Genomic DNA, 22772 nt, shown 5'->3' on the forward strand with positions numbered 1-22772 from the left:
GTAAACATATTGGAAAGGGTCCTTCACTAGAGAGGCTCAAGGAAAGAGTTTCCTCTAGTCCAACACAAGTGATAAGAGTAGTAAACGAGGCTACATCTTGAACACCCATGTATAAGGTTCGCACCCCTTTTGAAGGAGACAAAGAAACAGTTCGGAAAAAGTGAGGGCCATCAATTGTGACTGTTGTTGAGGATGAATCGACACATAGACCAGAGTACAATGCAAAAACCACACAACACATGGAAGGCCAAGGAAGATCATTTTCATGGAAGATCCAGGGATAGCAGATGGGAGTGAGAATTCCAAAGAGATGATGAAGTTTTGTGTTTTGGAACAAAAGGTCAATGAAGCTATGTGGACAATTAGAAGAACCCCTCTCAGCAGTCATGTGACATGCAGTGAGCTCAGAATTTTGATTTGGGATCATTTCGGCCTCCGTTTCCACTACAGGCAATACTGCACTAGCTATTTCGTCATTTTGTGCAGAATTTCTGTCAGTGCCGTTTTCTGCATAACAGGTGCCTTATAGTCTTCTACGATTTGTGCTATTTAGCACAGGTTGTTCCCGCTCCGTTTCTCCTAGTTTCGGGCAGTTTTCACATCAGGTGCATCATTTACCATGGCTGACAACAACAACACAGATGTGTTCAAGATGTTTGCTGCTGCTGAGGACAGGTTGGATGGGGACAACTACCCCATGTGGGCTTATATGATGCAACATGTTCTTGTGTCAAAGGGTGTCTGTAACATTGTGCAGGGCATTGATGTACGTCCTCGTTCTGAGGATGTTGCAGGTCTTGCTGCAAGGATTGCAGCTGATAGAGTTGTTTTGCCTACGACAGAACAAGCTCGTTGGGATGTTAAGGATGCGCAGGCTCATGCATTGATTGCGTTGTCTGTGAAGCGCACCATTGTTCCTCACATCTGTTCAGCAAAATCTGCAAAACAGGCTTGGGATATTCTAGCAAGTCTTTATGCAAGCCGCAATGAGGCTAAAATTGCTTTGCTACGTAAAGAGCTGGAGTCGAAGATATGCATGAGGAAGATGATATGGACACTTTCCTTGCTAGTGTCAAGGATATCAATGAGCAACTTATTTCTGCAGGTGAAGTTATTTCAGACAGTTTCCTTGTGCAGACTGTTCTTGATGCCTTACCAGATTCTTACCAGACTTTTGCTAGTACTTGGAGACTTATGACCCAAGGAAATCCAGAAGTTGTCAAGTTTGATGCATTATGCACATTGTTGTTGCAAGAGTCACTTTCCAAAAAAAACTGTACTAGACAGCATGAAGTTGAACAGGCTTTTATTGCTTCTCAAAGAAAGGGTGGTAACAGCAATGCAGCCACTTCTTATGGTTCCGCTGCGAGTGGAAAAAATTATGTTTCTAATGCTTCTGCTGGCAGCAATTCGTCTAGAAATTCTGGTGACAAGGGCAAAAAGAAGATGCGTTGCCATTATTGTAAATCTGATGATCACTTGATCAAGTCGTGTCCTAAGTTGAAGGCCAAAGAGGCTAAGAAGAAAGAGGGGGGTTCCACTGCAAATGCTGGTTCCACTACAAATGCAGCCATTGTTGAGTCTTCTATGAAAGGAGACTCTAATGCTGGTGTTGATGCAGAATGGGCTTTTAGCGCAGAGTGCACTTACAATCCTGTTGTCCATGATGCATGCTTATGAGTTGCTACAGATTCACATGTGTGGTATTTCGACAGTGGTTCTACAAAGCACATTACCTCACATCGTGAACTGTTTACCTCTCTCGAGTCTGTCCCTCATGGGAATTTAGTCACTTGTGCCAACAATGCCTCTTATCCAGTTTAGGGAGTTGGAAAGATTGTGCTCCCTGCCGCTAATGGCAGTTCCTTCACACTTGTTGATGCACTTTATGTACCTGGGATCAAGAAGAATCTCTTGTCTGTATCCGCACTTGCTAGACTTGGACTTGTAGTCAAATTTGTGGATAGCAGATGTACAGTTCATCATCTCAGTTTTGGTGATGGAATTTTTGCATCTGGCCTTTTGTGTCGTGGGCTGTATAAGCTCACTTTGTATGACAAGTGTGGACAAAATTTTGTAAATGTTGTTGCAGATTCAAGGGCTATTTCAGATGCAAAACTTTGGCATGCACGTTTTGGTCATCTGAATTTTGCTAGTTTTCTGTGTTTGCAGAAATCTGATATGGTTGCTTCTTTGCCGCCTCTTGAAGCACCTGTCAAACATGTTTGTGAAGGCTGTATTTTGGGTAAGATGCAGCGTTCTAAGTTTCCAAAGGATGGTTCAGTTCGGGCCACATGCAGGTTGCAGCTTGTACATAGTGATGTTTGTGGGCCCATGCAAACTCCATCCTTGGGCAATTACCTGTACTTTGTGACTTTCATTGATGATTACTCCAGGCATGCATGGGTATTTCCGCTTAAAGCGAAGTCCGAAGTTTTTATGTGCTTCAAACAATTTCTGGCTATGGCTGAAAATGTCTCGAAATGTACTATGGGCACCCTCCGTTCCGATCGAGGGGGGGAGTATATGTCTCATGAATTTAATGCATTTCTGGCTAATCGTGGGATAAAACACGAATGTACAGTGCCTTATACACCTCAGCAAAATGGTGTTGCTGAGAGGAAAAACAGGTCACTGACGGAAATGGCACGATGTATGGTCAAAAGTCAAGCTTTTCCACATTCTTTTTGGCTTGAGGCCATCATGTGTGCCACTTATGTACTTAACACTAGAATGGTAACATGACACTTTTATGTCCTTGGACACTTTTGTGTCCTGTTATGTGACCATTTTGCTTGAATTATTTGAAGAGTATGAGAATGGATTTCTAGGTGCTATATATCCACAAAGTTGCCTTATGAGCTGAAAAAAACGTAGAATTTTTTTTGGAGTATCGATCTCACCATTAACCTTACTCTTGCACAACATTTTTGAACCTAAACTGTGTGAAAAAACGGGTCCTGTTTTTGGCTTTTTTTCAATTTTTGGCAACTATACCACTCTAAACTTCATGTTTGTGAGGTTTAGATGGCTAGAGGTTAGGCCTTCATAGTTATCAACATGTTTTGATGCTTTTAGGGAGAGTTAAGTGTTAAAATTGAAAATTATGACCAATTTACAAGAATTGCATAATCCTGTTTTTTGGCCAAAATTAGCACTTTTATGATTTTTTTGGGGGCTTTCTTTATATCCAAATTCAATTTTGATTGTGTAAGTGTAATATGTAACATAAATCGATCTTCCTTGAGTTTTGGGGGACCTCATATGCTATATAGCATAGTATATGATGATTGTTGAGTTTTTTGATTGTTGAAGAATACGATACAGTTTAGAGTAGCAAGTATAACTTTCTCAATATTGCTAGTTTATTAGGCCAATTGTGTGTATTTTGTAGGTAGTAACCATATCTAATCATAGACTACAAACTTAGCTAGATATTGAGTAGTTTCTATGGGTTTCTAGAGGTCATAATGTTAAACCCAGTTTTTTCATGTTTGCTGTATTTAGCACTTTATCATTGCCCCTAAGGTTCCAATTGTAAGAGATCCATTATCCTTTTGACATGCTCCATGGCTCCTTTTGAATCCAAAGGCCCAAAGGTAACTAAGAAAACATGTATATAGTATCTGTATTGAGCGTGACTATAGAAACTTTGATGATAGGTCCGCAGAATTGCAAAAATGCAACTTTTTTGTACCTATTTTTTTTGCCCAAAAAAAATTTAGTGAGGTAAAATCCCCACTCTTATTTATATGCAATCAACCGTAAGAAATTGCTCTTTTGGGAAAAATGCACTGGTCCATCAACTTTGGAGGCTTGTAGTGACCAAGGGATGAGAAAAATTACAAGTTTCTCATTTTTTCCATATGTAGTAGTTATTGAACTATAAGCTCATGAAAGGATTTTTCAAAATGAGTGGATCTAATATGGTTTTGGAAAATTTTCCCAAAATCCTGAAAGGACACTTTTATGTCCTGTTAGGTTACCATTCTAGTGTTAACAGGTGTCCTACGAAAGCTTTGCAGTCTATTACTCCATATGAAGCATGGCATGATAGAAAGCCTTCTATTGAGCACATGCGTGTTTTTGGCTGTTTGGCATATGCTTTGGTGCCACAAACACAACGCAAAAAATTGGATGATAAGGCTGTCAAATGTATTTTTGTTGGTTATAGTGCTGAAAGCAAAGGTTACAGGTTGTATCATCCGCAAACAAAACGTATTCTGGTTTCACGGGATGTAGTGTTTGTGGAAGATTCTGTTCAGCCCTTGCTGTCATGTACTAGAGAGAGTAATGTAAGCTCACAGGACATTTATGACACTTTGTTGCCTCTTTTCAGTGGTGGAAATACGAATGTAAGTTCCAATGAGGCAACTGTACAGCCTATGCGGGTTTCTGAAAATGTTTTAGATCAGCCTATTACTGATGCAGATGTACATGATGTACTTGATGAGGAAAGGGCTGAAAATGAGCAGGCTAGAGGTATGCTCATTCGGTTCCTCGTAATAAGAAATTTGAGGTGTATTATTTGTTCCTGGTGATGCTTCGTAAGGTTGAGCATACCTAATCATGGCCGTATTTTCCTGTGGTAATGGAGGTTGTTGACCCAACACAGGTTGAGGTCTGTCTACTCCTGCTACCATACCCATATGCTTTGAAGTTATCAACAAGATATAACGCTTCCCTTGTAACCTGTTCAAATGTGCTACAGGCTTTCAAGTGAAGGTCCTTTTTCAAGGCTTCGTTTCTAAATCCTTCAATGAAGAGCACAAACAATCTCTTGTCATGCGGTAATTCTCTCCTTGGGCACCTCTCAATGTATTGCTTGAATCTCAAGGATGCTTCCTTCACTTTTTGTTATCCTTTTGTTTAAAAGCATATATCTGTGATACAATATTATGCTTTATACCCCGTTTTGAGAATTCTTCCTGAACTCCCATAATACATGTTCAATATTCGGACAAGTTTCAGGGTTCAAAGGTTGAAACCATGTTAAGGACATCCCTTCCAAGGTCAGCCCGAATCCCTCATATTGAGTATGGAAATCAGTGATCTGCTCTGCTCTTAAGACTTGCTTGAAGAGCAACACATGGGCATATGGATCCCCTGATCCGCTATACTTCTTTGGCATGCACTTCTCTACCTAGGATGGCCTCATCCTTCTATGGTCTGCGACCAATCTCAATGCTCCCGCGTCTCGACTTAATCGTTCTCGTCAATCATGGATATCGTGGGTTGCTCTTGGTGGCTCCTCTGCCACGAATCTACTACTAGGAGGCAAATGTGATGGTGCGGCTGCAAATGTTGGACCTATTGTGGTTTGTGTAGAGATAGGAACCGCACTACCCCGATTCATAGCCATTAATTCTCTGGAACGTAATGTTCCCATGGGGCTTGGCATAGAATATTGAGGTCGACTGAGAGAATCAGCTACATGAGTCCTCTCTCCACCTGTTGCCATCGAGTCTGGCATGACATTTGTAGGTGCTGGTCTAAGTGGGCTTGGAGTGACATAATACTGATGGAGTGGTCCCCCAAAGTACGTATATCCTTCCAACTCCTTTTTATTGATTGTTGTGTATCGTCTTCCATATTTGTTGTATGCGGCGATTTTTGTTTCTGATCCCTCTGTGTAGGTGAAGACATAAAGTCTTTTCCGCTCTGTCAACTCTCCGACGTAGGGTTCCTCGCATCTATAATAGAGGTCTTGCTCTCCATTATTATACTTGTATAACCCCAAGTAGACGTTGTCTGTGTTGACTCTCAAAGTTTCGTTTTATCGCCTTAACCTCGCATTAGGGAAGCTCATTGTTGGTGCTTTCTCCTCAGGTTCCTAATCTACTTTGGCTTTCATGCCCATCAATCCCCACCTGTCCACAATGTTAGGATTCAGGATTACCAAGTACATGATACCTTCGTCATCTAGGTACTTATCTCCGCTATAGCTCACAGGCACTAAGTCCTTGAACTCACTTGGTCTATCTTCTATTTTCACACAGTAGCATTCCATACCATCTTTGTAGATCTTGGCACCTTGCTTGTTGTCATACTGATACTTGATGAACAATAGCTTCATTGTGGCCGAAGGGTTTGATGGTCCTGCTGCCATGTTTTCTCTTTCGTTCAAGTTTAAATGTCCCAAGTGTTGCGTGAAATACTCGTAAGATCTCTCTGAAGAAGTATCAAAAATAATTTCTTCAAGGATCGGCTCTAACGGTCGTACTACACCTTGGTTTACACTCTCCTCCACTGATAAAACACTTACTTGATCCACTAAATTTCGGTGTTGGTTGTTGATTTGTTTTCCCGATCTCATAAACATGAAGAAAGTGGAATTTACCGATTGAATCCAAACCTCTTACCTGGATATGGAGTGATCTTCCAACTCTCACGACTGCATGGATTGTTACTTGATCGGTCACTGCAAATGAATACACTTGATAGCTATGAGATCACTGTATCATTCCAATTGTCAGCAGATTCAACAACTTCAACACAATTTTGCTTGCTGATTATTGACAGTATGTCCAATTTGGGTTTTGACAACTCCTGATATCTTAAATAGTCTAGGTCTATGAACAGGCCACTGAATGAGTCAAATCTGGCATAGAGGTACATCGATCGCGATCGTAGTACAGTGCCCAAATTTGATGAAACTTCACCAGCTTGTTCACTAGGCTATTTTAAGGCTACCCACCAAATACATTTGTATTCAAACCCCAAAAAGTCAAGCTTTTACCAGTTCTTTGTTTGAAGTTCCTCATTTTCCAATTTTATCAGGTTTGATTGATTTTGATGTTTGATTTGGGATTTGAGAGATACCTAGGCTTGTCCTATGCACAGGCTATCCCTCTGCATGGTTTCTTCCCAGTTTTGATGTGTTTTGGTCTACTGAAAGTCAATTTCTATGCCAGTTTAGCAGTTTTTGACTTGGATCTGTATTCAGTGATTTTGACCAGTTTTTGTGGTTTTTGACCCTAGGTCCTTTAGACTTTTATGTTTGTATACCCTTGAAGAGTCTACTCATCAAATCTGGTAAAAATTTGAGGTCTAGGTACATCGATCGCGATCGTAGTTCTGAGCCCAAATTCAACCAAATTTGGCATGCTTGTAGACACTGATGTTTTAAGGCTATCCCCCAAGTCTTTTTGCATTTGGATCACCAAAAGTCAAGATTTTACAGTTTCTAGGTCTGTCATGCTAGTTTTACCCAAGTGGCCTGATTTTTGATGATTTTGGGTGTGGTTGCTCTAGACAAACTTGTTTAGAATCTTATAAGGAAGGCACATGTCAAATCTTGTACAATTCTGACACTGAGGTACACCGATCACGATCATAGTACCAGAGCCAAATCTGATGAAATTTAGTCTGCTCCCTCTGTCAAGTGTTTTACCGTGTTCTGTGCTACCACTTTGTGATTTGAATCAATATCAACCCTGTTTGGTCAGATTTTCTAAATTTCTGAGTCTTATGGCCTTTTTGCCAAAGTTATGGTTTCCTGGATTCTCGACTCTAACTTTTGCCCCAAATCTGACTGGAATGCAAATTACTTATCCTACTCCTAAGTACAAAAATGAAAGAACATAAAGAAAAGAATCAAACAAAACAAACAAGATGGATTTTGGGTGAGATTTCAGTACTCAATCGAATTAGAGAAATTGAAGAGCAAAAATGCTTTGAACCCTCTCACTCACAGCTCCCTAAATCTCCTAAGAGAGGATCTAGCCGGTCCACTGACTCTAGACTCCACTAAACTCTAAACCCTTGTCTAGCAGCCTAACTGAGGTGTAAAATGGATTTGTGGATTGATCTTCTTTTAAGGAAGCTAACTGCGCACTCGATCACTCATCACCTAAGATGCGTTCCCCGGTAGCGGTGCCAATGTTTGTGGGTCGCCGCGACGGATGTCCATAGCATAGCTCTCATGCATCAACATAAAATATCAATACAAGGGAAGCGACCAGGATGAGGCATGGAAACTCACTAGGGTGTCATTCCTAATGAAGTGAATTTTATGAGATGCAACTACTAACTCTGCAAGCAAATCATACGCACTAAATCCAAGCAATCTACCTATGTCCTTCTACATAGCTCTACAATCATCACGCCCGTTTACCATGCAAATCATGTCGGATTCGCATGAAACTTGAAGGGGAGCTACAGGGGACTATTTAGAATCTATCCTATCACTCTCACAGCATTCTGGAGAGGTACAAAGATCACGATCGTTCATCCCAAAGTCAGCAAAAACAGTGAACAGGTGATCCCAAAGGGTCGTTTTAGGGTCCCTGAAGCCTCTCTTAGGGTCAAAACAACATAAAATACGCGTTTAAACACTAAAAACAACGATTTAAAGTCTCAAACTCGTAGTTGAACACCTACACCGAATCTTGAATTATTACACTTGATTGGAAGAGCAAAGTAAGAGGAACACAATGCAATAAACGAATCTAAATTCGGATTACCGTAGCCACAATAGAGAAGATTACAAGTTGGAGCAAGATAGAGCTCTCAAACGTACGCTGTCTTCTTCACATAAAAGAGGATTATGTTGAAACTTACAAAGATGACCTTTATAGTTTAGGTCTTTACAAATGGTTTGTCCGGCCAAAAAGTCCTAAACTTCTAAATGGATTTCCACTACACAAGTTCTCTCGGTAAAATAATCAAAAATTTCTTTACAAGTTCTCGGCTTAGAGAAGCTCTTTTACAAAAGGATGAGATTTCTGCAAAAATGTAGATTCCCTGAAAACTGTGACTCTTTCTCTGGAGACCATTGCTTCGTCCGCCAAACAGCCAAAAACATACATGTGCTCAATAGATGGCTTTCTATCATGCCATGCTTCATATGGAGTCATAGACTGCAACGCTTTTGTAGGACACTTGTTGAGTACATAAGTGGCACACATGACATCCTCAAGCCAAACGAATGTGGTAAAGCTTGACTCTTGACCATACATCGTGCCATTTCCATAAGAGACCTATTTTTCCTCTCAGCAACACCATTTGTTGAGGCATATACGGCAGTTTATATTGGTGTTTTATCCCACGACTAGCCAGAAATGCATTAAGTTCATGAGACATATACTCCCCCCTCAATCGGAATGGAGGGTGCCCATAGTACATTTCGAGACATTTCATCCATAGGAAGAAATTGGTTGAAGCACATAAACACTTTGGGCTTAGCTTTCAATGGATATATCCATGCATGCCTAGAGTACTCATCAATGAAAGTCACGAAGTACAAGTAATTTCCCAAGGATGGAGTTTGCATAGGCCCACAAACATCACTATGCACAAGCTGCAATCTGCATGTAGCACGAACTGACCCATCCTTTGAAAACTTCACACACTGAATTTTACCCAAAATAAATCCTTCACAAACATTTTTGCTAGGTGCTTCAAGAGGCGAAAAAGAAGCAACCATATCATATTTTTGCAAACGTAGCAAACTGACAAAATTCAGATGCCCAAAACGTGCATGCCACAGTTTTGCATCTGAAACAGCCCTTGAATTTGCAAAAAAAAAATCCACACTTGTCTTACAAAGTGACCTTATACAACCCACGACACCAAATTGATATCATGAAATTTATATCTGTCATCCACAAATTCGACTACGAGACCAAGTCTAGCAAGTGCAGATATAGACAAAAGGTTCTGTTTGATCCCAGGTACATACAGTGCATCAACAAGTGTGAAACAATTGCCATTTAAAGTAGTAAGCACAATCTTTCCAACTCCTTGAACGGGATAAGAGGCATTGTTGGCACAAGTCATCGTATTCCCATGAGGGACAGACTCAATAGAGGTAAACAAATCACGATGTGAGGTAATGCGCTTTGTAGCACCACTATCAAAATGCCACACATGTGAATCTACAGCAACTGACATACATGCATCATGGACAATAGGATCATAAGTGCACTCTGCACTAAATGACCATTCTGCATCAACATGAGCATCACAATCTCCTTTGATAGAAGACTATACAATCATTGCACTTGTATTGGACCTTGTAGTATATCTAGCCTCTTTCTTCTTAGCCTCTTTTGCCTTCAATTTTGGACAATGCTTGATCAAGTGATCATTAGCTTTACAATAATGGCAATGCATCTTCTTTTTTCCCTTATCACCAGAATTGCCAGACGAAGTGCTACCAGCAGAAACATTAAGAACGGAAGTTTTTCCATTCACAGCAAAATTGTAAGGACATGGGTCCTATGGGCAAGGCCACCGGCATGGCCGGACAATGTGTACGCTAAGAAGAGGCTATAAGATAGCACGGTTGGGTGGAGACTAGCACACGCATTACCACCGCCCTTTCACTGGTATCCGAGCTATTTTTGGGAGGAGGCTAAAAGAGGCTTGCATGTGCGTGTGACGCCCTGCTTCTCTCCCACACTCTGCAGACAGCGACGCCCCCGCTGTGCAGCAAAAAGAAGACAGGCATAATTTTCTGTGCGAGCAATGCATAGACAAACAGCGACAGTGACAGCCGACCGCGATCGCTCCACCTAGGCCCTCCACAACAGGAGACCAAGGAAAACTCGACCGACAACTCGACAACATCGAGGTTCCGAAGGCTTCCGCTGGCGTCGTTGGCTGCACGCATAGGAAGGCCTGCTTAACCCTTGCATAAAGGAGGGTTGAACCCACCCCATGAGGGTAAGAGGCCAACACTTTACCATCAAGCTATTGATCATTGTTGTGTATAACAAGGAAAGATAGTCTACTTCTGTTGAAAGGAAAACTAGAAGGAAAGGGGAAGCTTCAAACTTCAAGGAAGTAGCTTTACCCTTCCTTTTCACTTCATGGAGGAAGGCAAGTTTTCCTCCAAAAATTCTTTTTTCCTCAAGGAGGTAGCTTCAAAGTGAAGAAAATCCTTCACAAAAACGACGAGTTTTTGTGAAGAATCATCAAAGGTGTTCTTACAAGGAACGACAAGTGAAGCGCTCAAATTTCTACAGGGCGAGGTTCGCATGCAACACAAATCGTGGAGCATACAAAACACAAAGACTTCAATTTCTTAAGGTACAAATTGTCGTTTCTTTTTCTCTCTTTGCATTAGTGTGTGTTTGCCATGGCCAGTGAGGATATCCCACCTACACACACGTTTGATTTTGAGCACGTAGATCAAAATCAGAGCACCATGGGTGCTGCTGACACTATTATGCATGATGATGATGATCTAGGAGATCATGGGCTTGTACATATGGCTTCTTTCAGGACTTTGGAACATTGCCAAAGCGTACTTGAAAGAAACCTCTTTGCACTCAATGCAAATGTTACCAATCTTACAGAGTTACTTGTGAAATTTATGAATTCACAGACAACTCAAGGAGCCACAAGTGGCACGGTTCAAGGGAACCAAGCTCGCATGACTCAAGGAGTCCAAGAGACAAGTGCTGCAGAAGATGCAGAAGGTAGCAATGTACTAGTTAAAAATATCACCATTCCTGAGTCTCACGGGGAAGAGCGTGATCACAACAAGGATGCGGTCAATACGTTCTTACACAAATGGAGTGATATTCATAGATTGAGACACACCCTGGATATAAAGACGTCTGTGGAAACAAGTCTATCTCTTAAAGGCAAGGCCTATAAGTGGTGGATGACATTTCCAATAGATGCTCGTCCTCTGTCTTGGGTTGCGTTTCAAGCTCCATTCTCCAAAGAGTTTTTGGACTGCAATGAAGAAGATAAGAATTGGTTAGCATGGAATGCATGCCGCATGTCTAGACTCTCTCTCACACAGTACCTTTCAAATTATCAGGAAATCATATTAAAACTAGAAGGTCTAGGTGAATTCCAAAAGATACGGGGTTTTAATAGGGGTCTTGACAAAGACTATCGTCTTCATGTCAAGACCCAACATCCAAAAACTTTAGAAGAAGCCATTAGTCATGCACAAAGATATGATGATGACCAAGAGAGGAAAGGAAATGTTCCCTACTCTAAGAATACTTTTGCTAAGAGCAATGTGGCTAAGAGCCAATGGCGAGGTAGATCTCCCACACGTTCCAAGAGGAATAAGAGACAATCTACCTCTCCACGCCCACAAGAGGCTAAGAAGCCTAAGCAATCATGAGATACTCCGCATGGGTCTCTCAGTACTGCTGATTTTGAGCGTGCAAAGAAACACAACTTGTGTTTTAGATGTCTTTCGGACCAACATAACAAGAAAGATTGTCCTCTTTTGCAAGGCAAAGAAAAGGCCATGCACACGGTGCAACACCTCACATTAGATTCATCTCTTAAATATTGCGTTGTAGAGGTTCTTCATATGGAAGAAAAGCACAAGTGTTGTGTGCCTGCTTCAATGTGGCAGTCCACCTTTGGCCCCCATGATTTGATTCGCATGCATGGCACTATTCATGGACAACGTGTTCGTATTTTAGTGAATGATGGTGCAACTCATAACTTCTTGAACTATAATCTAGTCAAGAAATTGAAGCTTACACAGACTCCCTGCTCTCACAAGTATGTAGTGGAGCAGATGTCTGGGAATGATAAAGAAGTATGGGACACGGTAGTTCAAGGGGTTGAGCTTATTGTTCAAGATCATATGATGACCCTTGACTTCCAAGTTATGAACATGGAATGTGTTGATGTAGTTTTAGGACGGGAGTGGCTACATGGTTTAGGAAACACATTGCACACTAGTTATGAACACAACTACTTATCCTTTATGACCAATGGTAAACATGTGCTTTTGCTTGGTGAGAAAAATATACCATCTGCACCTCTTATATGTACAGCCGAGCTTTCTATTTTGCAGAAAGCAAATTTAATAGATGAATTCTTTTTGTGTTACTGTTTGTCTCCAAGTCTTGTGAATTCTCAAGAGCAAAGTGTGGTGAATTCTAGTAATGGTATGCAAAGTGCAATGAATTCTACTGATAAACAAAGTGTTAACAAATCTTATTTGAGTGTCACGATAGTTCAAGTGCTGGTCATCCAGGTATCCGTAAGACGTATGCCTTAGTTCGACGGTAATTTTATTGGCCTGGCTTACATCATGATGTTCAAGAGTACGTACTAAACTGCCAACAGTGCCAAGTTAATAAGGCAGAGCGCCTCAAGGTAGGTGGCCTTTTAATCCTTTAGAGATTCCACAAGGTAAGTGGGAGAATATCTTTATGGATTTTGTAGTAGGACTACCTACTACAAATCGTGGCCATGATGCCATTTGGGTAATTGTAGACCATCTCACAAAGATGGGTCGATTCATTCCCACTAAGACTATGGTTAGGACACCGAAATTAGCATGGCTATTTGTAGAGCATATATATAAACTCTATGGTCTTCTAGCTAGTATCATTAGTGACAGAGATCGAAAGTTCGATAATCACTTCTGGAGAGCTGTGTTCCAAAAGTTGGAAACTTAAACTTAATCTAAGTACGGCTGATCATCCAGAAACGGATGGTCAAAGAGAAAGAGTTAATCAAGTGCTAGAGGATATGCTACGAGCATACGTTAGCAAGAAGCAAACCAATTGGAAAAACTACTTATCCATATTGGAATTTTCTTATAATAGTTCAAACCATGTGACTCCAGGGTTTAGTCCATTTATGCTTTTGTATAGATTTCAACCTAGATCACCCGTTACGGTGGGGTTGGCTAAGAAGAAGATACAACAAGCGAAGGATTTTCTCCAAGATCATTTTGACATGCTTCGAGTTGCTCGACAGAATGTTAAGCAAGCTCAAGATCGATATAATACGTACACAAATGAGCATAGACATCTTGCTACTTTCGAAGAAGGAGACAAGGTTTTCCTCAAAGTTCCAGAGCATTCAGAAAGTCTGAAGACGGGAAAAGTTGCTAAAATTTCACCACGCTATTGTGGACCATTTACCATTCTCAAACGTATAGGTCAAGTGGCCTATAAGTTAGCTCTTCCGGAGCACTCACGAGTTCATCCTGTTTTTCATGTTAGCCGTTTACGAAAACAGCTAGGACAAAATGATAATCTCATTGACACAGGTGTGTTGGTTGACCTTATCGCACCGCCAATAATTTCTCATGAGCCCGAAAAGATTTTGGATTCTCATGAGCTTCGCACCAGACATCATGTCAGACAACAGGTGTTGGTAAAATGGCTAGATAGACCCGAAGAAGGTTCTACATGGGAGAATGTCTCCGCACTTAAGAAACGTTTTCCTACGTTTGTTTTCGAGGACGAAAATGATTCTCAAAGGGGGGGGGGGGTAATGTAAGGACATGGGTCGTATGGGCAAGGCCATCGACACGGCCGGACAGTGTGTACGCTAGCGGGAGGCTATAAGATAGAACGGTTGGGTGGAGACTAGCACACGCATTACCACCGCCCTTTCAAGAACCATAAGAAGTGGTTACATTGTTGTTCCCTCCTTTTCTTTGAGCTACTATAAAAGCCTATTCACATGCACACTACCTAGTCCTATTTTTTCTGGAAAGTGACTCTTGCAACAATAATGTGCATAATGGATAAAACTTGACAACTTCAGGATTTCCTTGGGTCATAATTCTCCAAGTACTAGTAAAAGTCTGGTAAGAATATAGAAAAGCATCAAGAAGAGTCAGCACAAGTGAACTATCAGAAATGACTTCTCCTATAGAAATTAGTTGCTCATTATATCCTTGACACCAACAAGGAAAGTGTCCATTTCTCATGCATAATCTTTTATTCTAGCTCTTTACACAGCAAAGCAATTTTAGCCTCATTACGGCTTGCATAAAGACCTGCTAGAATATCCCAAGCCTGCTTTGTAGATTTTGCTGAACGGGAGTGAGGAGTGATAGAGCGCTTCACAGACAATGCAATCAATGCATGAGCATGCACATCTCTTACATCCCAATGATCCTGCTTAGTCGTAGGACAAACAGCTCTGACAGCAGCAACCTTGGCAGCAAAACCTGGAGCATCCTCAACATCGCCTACATCCACAATACCAGGACATACATCAATGCCCTGCACAATGTTCCAAAATTTCTTTGATACAAGTACATGTTGCATCATGTAAGCCCACATAGGGTAATTGTCCCCATCTAATCTGTCCTCAACAGCAAACATCTTGAACACATCTGTGTTGTTGTCAGCCATAGAAAATGCCTGCACCTGATGTGAAAACTGCCCAAAATGAGTAGAGACTAAGTGAGACCAGCACATTCTATATAGCACAACCCGCAATAGACTATATGGGACCTGTTATACAGTAATTGGCATTGACAAAAATTTTGCACAAAATGATGCAATTGCCTGTGCGGACCTGGCTGTAGCGAAAATAGAGGTCGAAATGAGATTCTTAGCAGACCGAGCTCTATGAGCCGTCCCAAATTTTTTGTCGACATGTTGACACTCGCCAAAGCTTGTTGAAATCTGAGAAAACAAGCAGGGATGCTCTGGCAACATTGGTGACTAAGCCTAGGAGGACGTGACCTACTCTGATACCAATTGTTGGAATTAGGGTTCCAGGGAAATGCACACAGCTTGGAGAAGATGAAGGAAGCTCAAGGCACACAACAGAGATTGTATAACTTAGTGTGCAATAGAAAGATAGATAGCCTTAGTGTGATGGGCGTATATACAATGCACGGGGGGAAAAACTTCCTAAAGAGGGCGAAAATGCCTTGGCGGTCCTAGTGTGTTCACACACATCACTACCACATGTATATGGTAACACTTTTCCTACTCCTTAGTGGGGAGTGGTTTGTATGGGACCTCGACCCTCGTGCTTTCCATATGAATTTGGCTAGCTTGCTCTGATTGAAGGCTTATATCAATGGGGAGGGGCTCCATGTGGATCAAATTGGTAGGCATTGGGTTTGTATTTTTGGTCTTCCTATTGTTGAGTTTCTTGTTGTTTTCCTTGCCTTGCCTACTCCTCTTGCTCATAGATGTAGTCCATCATTTCTATAACAATATCTTCTCATGTTTTATCAAAGCGTTCTTCTTCCATAGTGATTGTAGTGGGTTGTTGGTGATCCATTCTTCTTTTTTTTCTTAATTTTTTGGTGGAGGCACTTAGGTTGATTCTGAGTCTTCATTTGTTTAGGATTCTCCCCTTTTTCTTCTTCTATTGTTGGTATCTTTGATGTTTGGCATGTCTATTCTTTGATCTTGACCCTCATCATGTCTGACAAACTTTGGGCCTTCACTTCTTTTCTAAGACTTTTTGTATCTCTTCTCCTTTGAACCGCTTACCTTTGTTTTTTCTTTCTTCTTCCTCTACCTTAATCTTTCTCTCTTACTCATCCTTGGCCCTCTTCTCTCTTTGCTCCACTCTCTTGGTGTATGCGGATGCTGGCTTTATTTCTTGTGTAGTGGGATATAACTATTGGAGCTCTATCTTTTCTTCATTAGTAATTAATCCTAATGACTAAGAGCTAGTGGCCCCTTCATCCCTAATATACTCTGGTTGTGTTTTTTTCTTTGCTCTTGTGGTCCTTGCTAATGTAGAAGGTGCCACTACCTTCTTTGCCTTGGGTTGATGCACTTTTTCTACCCATTCATTTGAAGTTGGGGCGTCCTCTAGTGAATCTCTTTCTCCGACAAGATAAGTTTCTATCTTTGTCAAAACCTTGGCTCCCCCTAGGTGTGGGATGCCAGACTGCTTTGCCCATTGCTTCTTTATGGTTGCTACTACTAGCCACTCAAATCCTTATTTAGCTAGGTCAACAGGAACGTGTCAGTCTTGTGGTACTAGCTTGTGCAGAGTTGATGCTAAATTTTTTGTTTGGCCTAGTATATCTGGTGTGTCTATCAAAGTATAGATGTTGATGCAAAAATCTCAATAGCTGCTATGTCCTCCTTTCTTTGATGTCATTAGAGCACCTAGATGAGTGGAGATTGAGAGCCTATTTACACCAAGAGGTAGCAAAGAAGCGTCAAAAGAAAAAAGATCAAAGAAGGCTAAAACCTATGAATTTGAGGGTGGGAAATTAGCTCTGTTATATGATGCACATCATGAGTTATTCCCCGGGAAATTGAGCCATGTGTGGTCTGGTCCTTATCTTATTGTGAAGGTCTTTCCTAGGAACAAGTCCCAACTTGCAGAAATGAATGGGACATGGTTTTCCACGAAAACCAATTTTGATAAACTTAAACCTTATTGGATGTGATCTTGTTCCTTGTTGTAGATGATAGTGGCAAGTCTTCTCTTTGGTCTCTCTACTTTGATGGAGCATGTCGCGGCAAGGAGAAGTTTGGAACTTGTGGTATTGTCATATATCCACCAAAAGGGGATGCTATTATATTGGGAATTATTTGGGAGATCATTTGAGTAATAATATTGCAGAGTATCAAGAACTTTTGATTGGTTTGAGAGCACTACTTCTTTTGGGAGTAGCAGATGTTCATATCTAAAGAGATTTACAGCTTGTGGTACACCAGTTTCATGGCCATGCCTGCACCCTTCACCCTTTGATGCACTACTATAGCCTTTTAGCTCGTGACCTCTTCACTCGTTTTATCTCTTCCACCCTTAACTTTTCTCCTTGTCGAGAGAACTGTGTTGCTGATTCCCTTGCTTTGATGACCCTATCTAGATCTTTAACCCAAATTTTTGATAGTTCCTTGGTGACAGCCTCGTCCATCCATGATGACCCTTAGGATATGTTTCAAAATTATAAATGCTTAGGTATCCATGATGACCCTTAGGATACTCTCTCCCTTTCTCAATTTTTAGTAGAGAGAGAGAGAGAGAGAGAGAGAGAGAGAGAGAGAGAGAGAGAGAGAGAGAGAGAGAGAGAGAGAGAGAGAGAGAGAGAAGTTCTCTCAGTGCCGAGTCTAAAAGGAAGAGAGAGAACTTGAGAGAGTGCATTAAAGCAGAAAGTGAGAGTGAGAGAGATAGTGAGGTTGCATTCAAACTGAATGGGATAGAGTGGCTCACCATCAAACAATGAGAGGTGTTCTCCTGCTTGTTCTTAATTTTGCTGATTTCAAGTGTCATTACAAAGACGGACACCAAAGCCGCAAACCGCACAAACGATGGTGTGACGACGATATCAAAGCAAAGATTTCCTACCTCTAGCTATTTGCACACCTCATGCACTATTGCTTTCATATAGCCACTCATAGCAAACTTCCATCAAAATTTGTAATTTATCAAAAATATTGAAGCTTTGTAAAATTCAACCTTCGAGGGTTGTAAGAATCCCTCTGAGCCTCGCCATCAAGTTTTGACTTTTGAGGCAACAGCTTCTTCAAGCTAATTTTTCTCTATCTTGCTACATTTTGATATGAAAACAAAGCAATCATTTGTAAAAGCGACTTGCACTCATATATAATAATGCAAACACAAATTTGTGCCTATTCCCATTGTGCCGGTTCTTAAGCATTCTCTACATCATTTTGTTATCAATCATCACCATATTTGTGCTCGTGCCGTGTTTGTCATTTGCAAGTGTTGTCTATACTCCAACCACTCCAGAGCTACTTGGCTGCAAACATCTAGCATACTATATTTTCTCTAGGTTCCCTCCATCTTTCTCATTGGGCTTTGGGGGTTTCTATTACATTTCCTATACTATCTTTGTTGGGTATCTGGGGTGGTCTTTGGGTCTTTGTCCTCTTTGCCTTGCTCGTCTAGATATTTACCAAACACCTAACCATGCTAGAAGTTTAGATGCGGCTATTGTAGCTACATCAAACTCCTCAATAGGTATTCTTGTTACATCCTTGTAGCTATGGTCTTTTAGGTTTATCTTGGTTGTGGCTTCCATGTTTCTCAGGTATATGTGGTCATACCCCCAGTCATGGACCATTTTTAATTGTATCATGAATGCTCTTTTAAGTATGATGTTATAGTTCTTCATCTCGCCAAAATAGAAAATGGAAAATGTATGTTCATATATAATTCCACAAGAGGTGACAATTACTTTCTGTAGATGCCCTAGGAGTTTCTCCGTATATCCATTTGCAAGCTGGAGTTTCATTCGTATTGCTCTTAAAGGAGGTTTTTGCCATTTTTTCCACGTTTCTTTTGTAGCAATGTCTACATGAGATCCACTATCAAGAATTACCATGGTGGTAACACTTTGAATTCTACAAGAAGAGTCATGTTGCCATCTTTTCCTTCTGTTGGAATTAGGGTTGCAGAGAAACACACACAGCTTGGAGAAGACGAAGGAAGCTCAAGGAACACAATAGAGAGTATATTACTTAGTGTGCAATGGAAATATAGACAGCCCTAGAGTGATGGGCGTATATACAATGCACGGGGGGAAAAACCTCCTAAAGAGGGAAAAAATGCCCTAGCGGTCCTAGTGTACACATCACTACCACATGTATATGGTAACAAATCCCCCCTGGAGTGATGTGGTGAACGAGAGCTGGCACATGAGTAAAGGGAAGTGCCATGCCCTGAGGACATGATAAGTCCACAAAGGGGAGTAAGCCCAAAGCTTTGTGGAAAGCTTCAAGCTTCTCACGAAACAATGCCTTTGTGAAAAGATATGCAAGGTTGTCCTGTGTTAGCACATAAGTCAAGCTGATCTGAGAGCCTCTCCCTGACATAGTGTTAATGCACCTCAATGTGCTTTGTGCGAGCATGAAAAATTGGGTTCCATGCAACTGCCAATGCGCTCTGAGTGTCAGTGTAGATAGTGTTGGCAGTATCATGTCCAACACCCAAATAATCCATAAGGCGCCTGAGCCATACACACTCAACCGTAGCTATGAAGACTGCCCTGTACTCAGCCTCACAACTTGAAGTGGCCATAGTAGGTTGCTTCTTGCTCAACCATGATATACATGAACTCCCAAGCATGAAACAAAGACCACTTGTGGACACTCGCGTGTCAAAACAACCAGCCCAATCTGAGTCCAAAAAAGAATGTAAGTCTGGCGGCAATGATCTCCCCTTGGGATAAAACAAGCCAAGATGTAAAGTGCCACTAAGGTAGCGGAAAATCCTCTTGACAGCCTGCCAATGCTTAGACCCTGGGCATTGAACTTGAACCACAGATGTACGCAGACGAAGCTATCAACCGTGGGGAAATAACGAGGGTATGCCACCACCAACATATGTAGCACAACCTTCGAGGGATCAATATTTGGTGGACGAAAGAATGCTAATGTTCATTGCAAACCAGAACTACAAACCAAGAGGATATCCGAATAGGGCGGGACAACCTATGGGACCACCTCCTCAAAATCGACCACCAATTGGACCGTGCTGTAATTGTGGAAGTTCAGATCATTGGGAGTGTAGTTGTCCTTTTAAAGGCGAAAGAGTGAAAAATTTTGGGTTTTGTGACGGGTGTGGTGTGAATCACATACTGCCAAATTGCCCAAGGAATCCGGACAACAAAGGAAAAGTAACTATGAATATTGTGGGGGTGTTACCAAGGGCAAGTAGTGGATCAGAAACCGAACGCATGATCCAAATCAATGCGGTAACCAGAGCCCAAGCCAAGGACTTAGAGAAAAACCAGCCATTGGAAGAAAAGGTCGAGTTGCCAATACCCACAGAAAACAAGAGTTTATCTGTGAGAACACAGCAAAAATCCTGGAAGGCGAAATGAGACAGAATGAAAACAAGAAGGATAAAAACTCAAATTGCCATGCAAAATGAGTACATGAAAAGAAAGAGCAACTGAAACAAGAGAGAGATAGTAAAACTGCTGAGGACAACAACAAGTCGAGGAAAGCATCCTCGGGGGGATCAGTCTTGGTTGAGAAAGTGCTAGAGCCTTTAGATGCTCTATTACAAGCATATGAAGCAAGGGTAAAAACAAACCAAACCTTAGAGCAGAGATGGTTGACTTATCCTCAACTAGAAGTGGAAACGAAGCGTTTGGAAATGTGTAAACACCTCATTGAAATAGCCCAGGCATTGATGGAACCTAATGCGATTAGAACCCTAGAACAAGAAGTGCTGATTCACAAAGAGCAATAAAAACTGAAGATCGATCGTCATTGGATCACCAAGTGGTGCCGAACACCACTGATGATGCTAAGTCAATGACTATAATGCTAGTTCCAAAAGTGGAAGAACCATGGCCACAACACTTATGGGAAACCATTAGAAACAAAAAGAACGGAAGCGCGACATTACAGTCTGCACCAATTCCTGAGGTTAACATGGACAACGAATTTTATCCGGGAGATATACAATCGCTGTATCGAGATGCAGGAATGAAGGTTTCGATGAAAAGCAAAGCTCAATCCCTGAAAACCCTGCCTTCATTTATAGGCGAACACGAGGCACAATCGGAGATAAGATTAGTTCCATCCCAGAAGAGAGCTATTCCACAAATGATTGACTCAAAAAGTCTTCAAGAGATGCTGTCAACACCTGTAACATGCACAATCACACTGTCAGAACTCTTGAGAGTCAAACCACACTTATGGGAAGACATGGGGAAACATTTGGAGAACAAAGGAATAAAGATTCCTCTTCAGACAAACCCTACAGTAGAAGAAAACAAACGAGAAGGTCAACCCAAATCCCAACTTGTGCCCATAAACAAGGTCGGAGATTACTGTGAAGCTGAGGAAGGTAATACAACCTTACCTGTCGAATATCAGGATATAAAGAAGATAGCTATCCTAGACCGTGGGGCGGGAGTTGTGATTGCTACAAAGCAAATCTGGGAGAAATGGGGCCGTCCAGCTCTCAGAAAGACGAGAATGAAACTGCAACTCGCAGATGGGCATGTAGAGAGACCATTGGGAGTCTTGTACCAAATAGTTGTAACTTCGTGTGGAATTGACTATGAGCACACCTTTGCCGTGGTAGATTTCGGAAAAACGAACAACTTTGACATTATTTTGCTGCGACCTTTTATGCGTCAACTCAAAATGATACAAGATTGGGGGTACGACCAAATTTACCTAAGGCATGAGGAGCTAATAACGAAAATCAACATGAAAGATCATAGCAAAAACACCTGTGAAAGAATTTTATTCAACCACCGTGTGAACGGAAAAGAAATACCTGCATGGTTACAAACGAAAGCACATGTCTGGATGTGTGGAGCATCTGATTGTGGAGACTTAATCAAAGAGGAATGTGTGTTGGAAAGGTCCGTAGAAGACGAGGCTTATCTCCCAGAACCATTCCCTCAACATTTATTTGAACCATTTGGGTGGACTCAAATATTGTCAACCTTGGATGTATGTGTTAACGAATGCACGTCCACAAAATTTTGTGACAATGAAGGATACGACCTAGTAACGTTGCAAATGGATAGTATCATCCTTGAGTCAGGATCAGATAGCGAGGAGCAAGAAGAACCACTACGTGAGACTCAGTGTAAAAGAATAGTTGATGAGATATATGTAGTGGAAGATAGGAATCGAACAGAGGAGGAATACACAGACTCAATAAGCGGTGACCTTCCATCACTGGGTGATGAAATCCAAGTGATAGATATGATGACGAAAGATCAAGTGGATCAGAGACGAATAGGAAGTATATGTCGAGATCGAACAGGTTTTACGAGTTTCCTAACCAAAAACCTAGTCAACAAGAGCGGTATAGATCAAAGAGAACAAGGAAATCAAGAGCAAATAAGCATAAACCCAGGCCTCTTGTCAATGACAAAACGGGATATCTAAGGCTTGTAAAAGCTGACGATTGTGTCAAAGACAAGGTCACTGGCCGGTTTATCAAAACTAAACCATGGGAAAACAACAAGAAGAAGAAGCGCGAAAAGCAAGTGACTGAGAGACATAGGGAGGGGAAAACAGCGTCTAGAATGACCAAAACATAGAGGAAAGCACATTACAATAAGCTCAAACAGACCCTCAAAGACATATGGACAATTGAAATGGAAACAA

Source organism: Adiantum capillus-veneris, chromosome 14 (genome assembly GCF_014529385.1).
Source record: "Adiantum capillus-veneris isolate H3 chromosome 14, ASM1452938v2, whole genome shotgun sequence".
Taxonomy (NCBI): Eukaryota; Viridiplantae; Streptophyta; class Polypodiopsida; order Polypodiales; family Pteridaceae; genus Adiantum; species Adiantum capillus-veneris.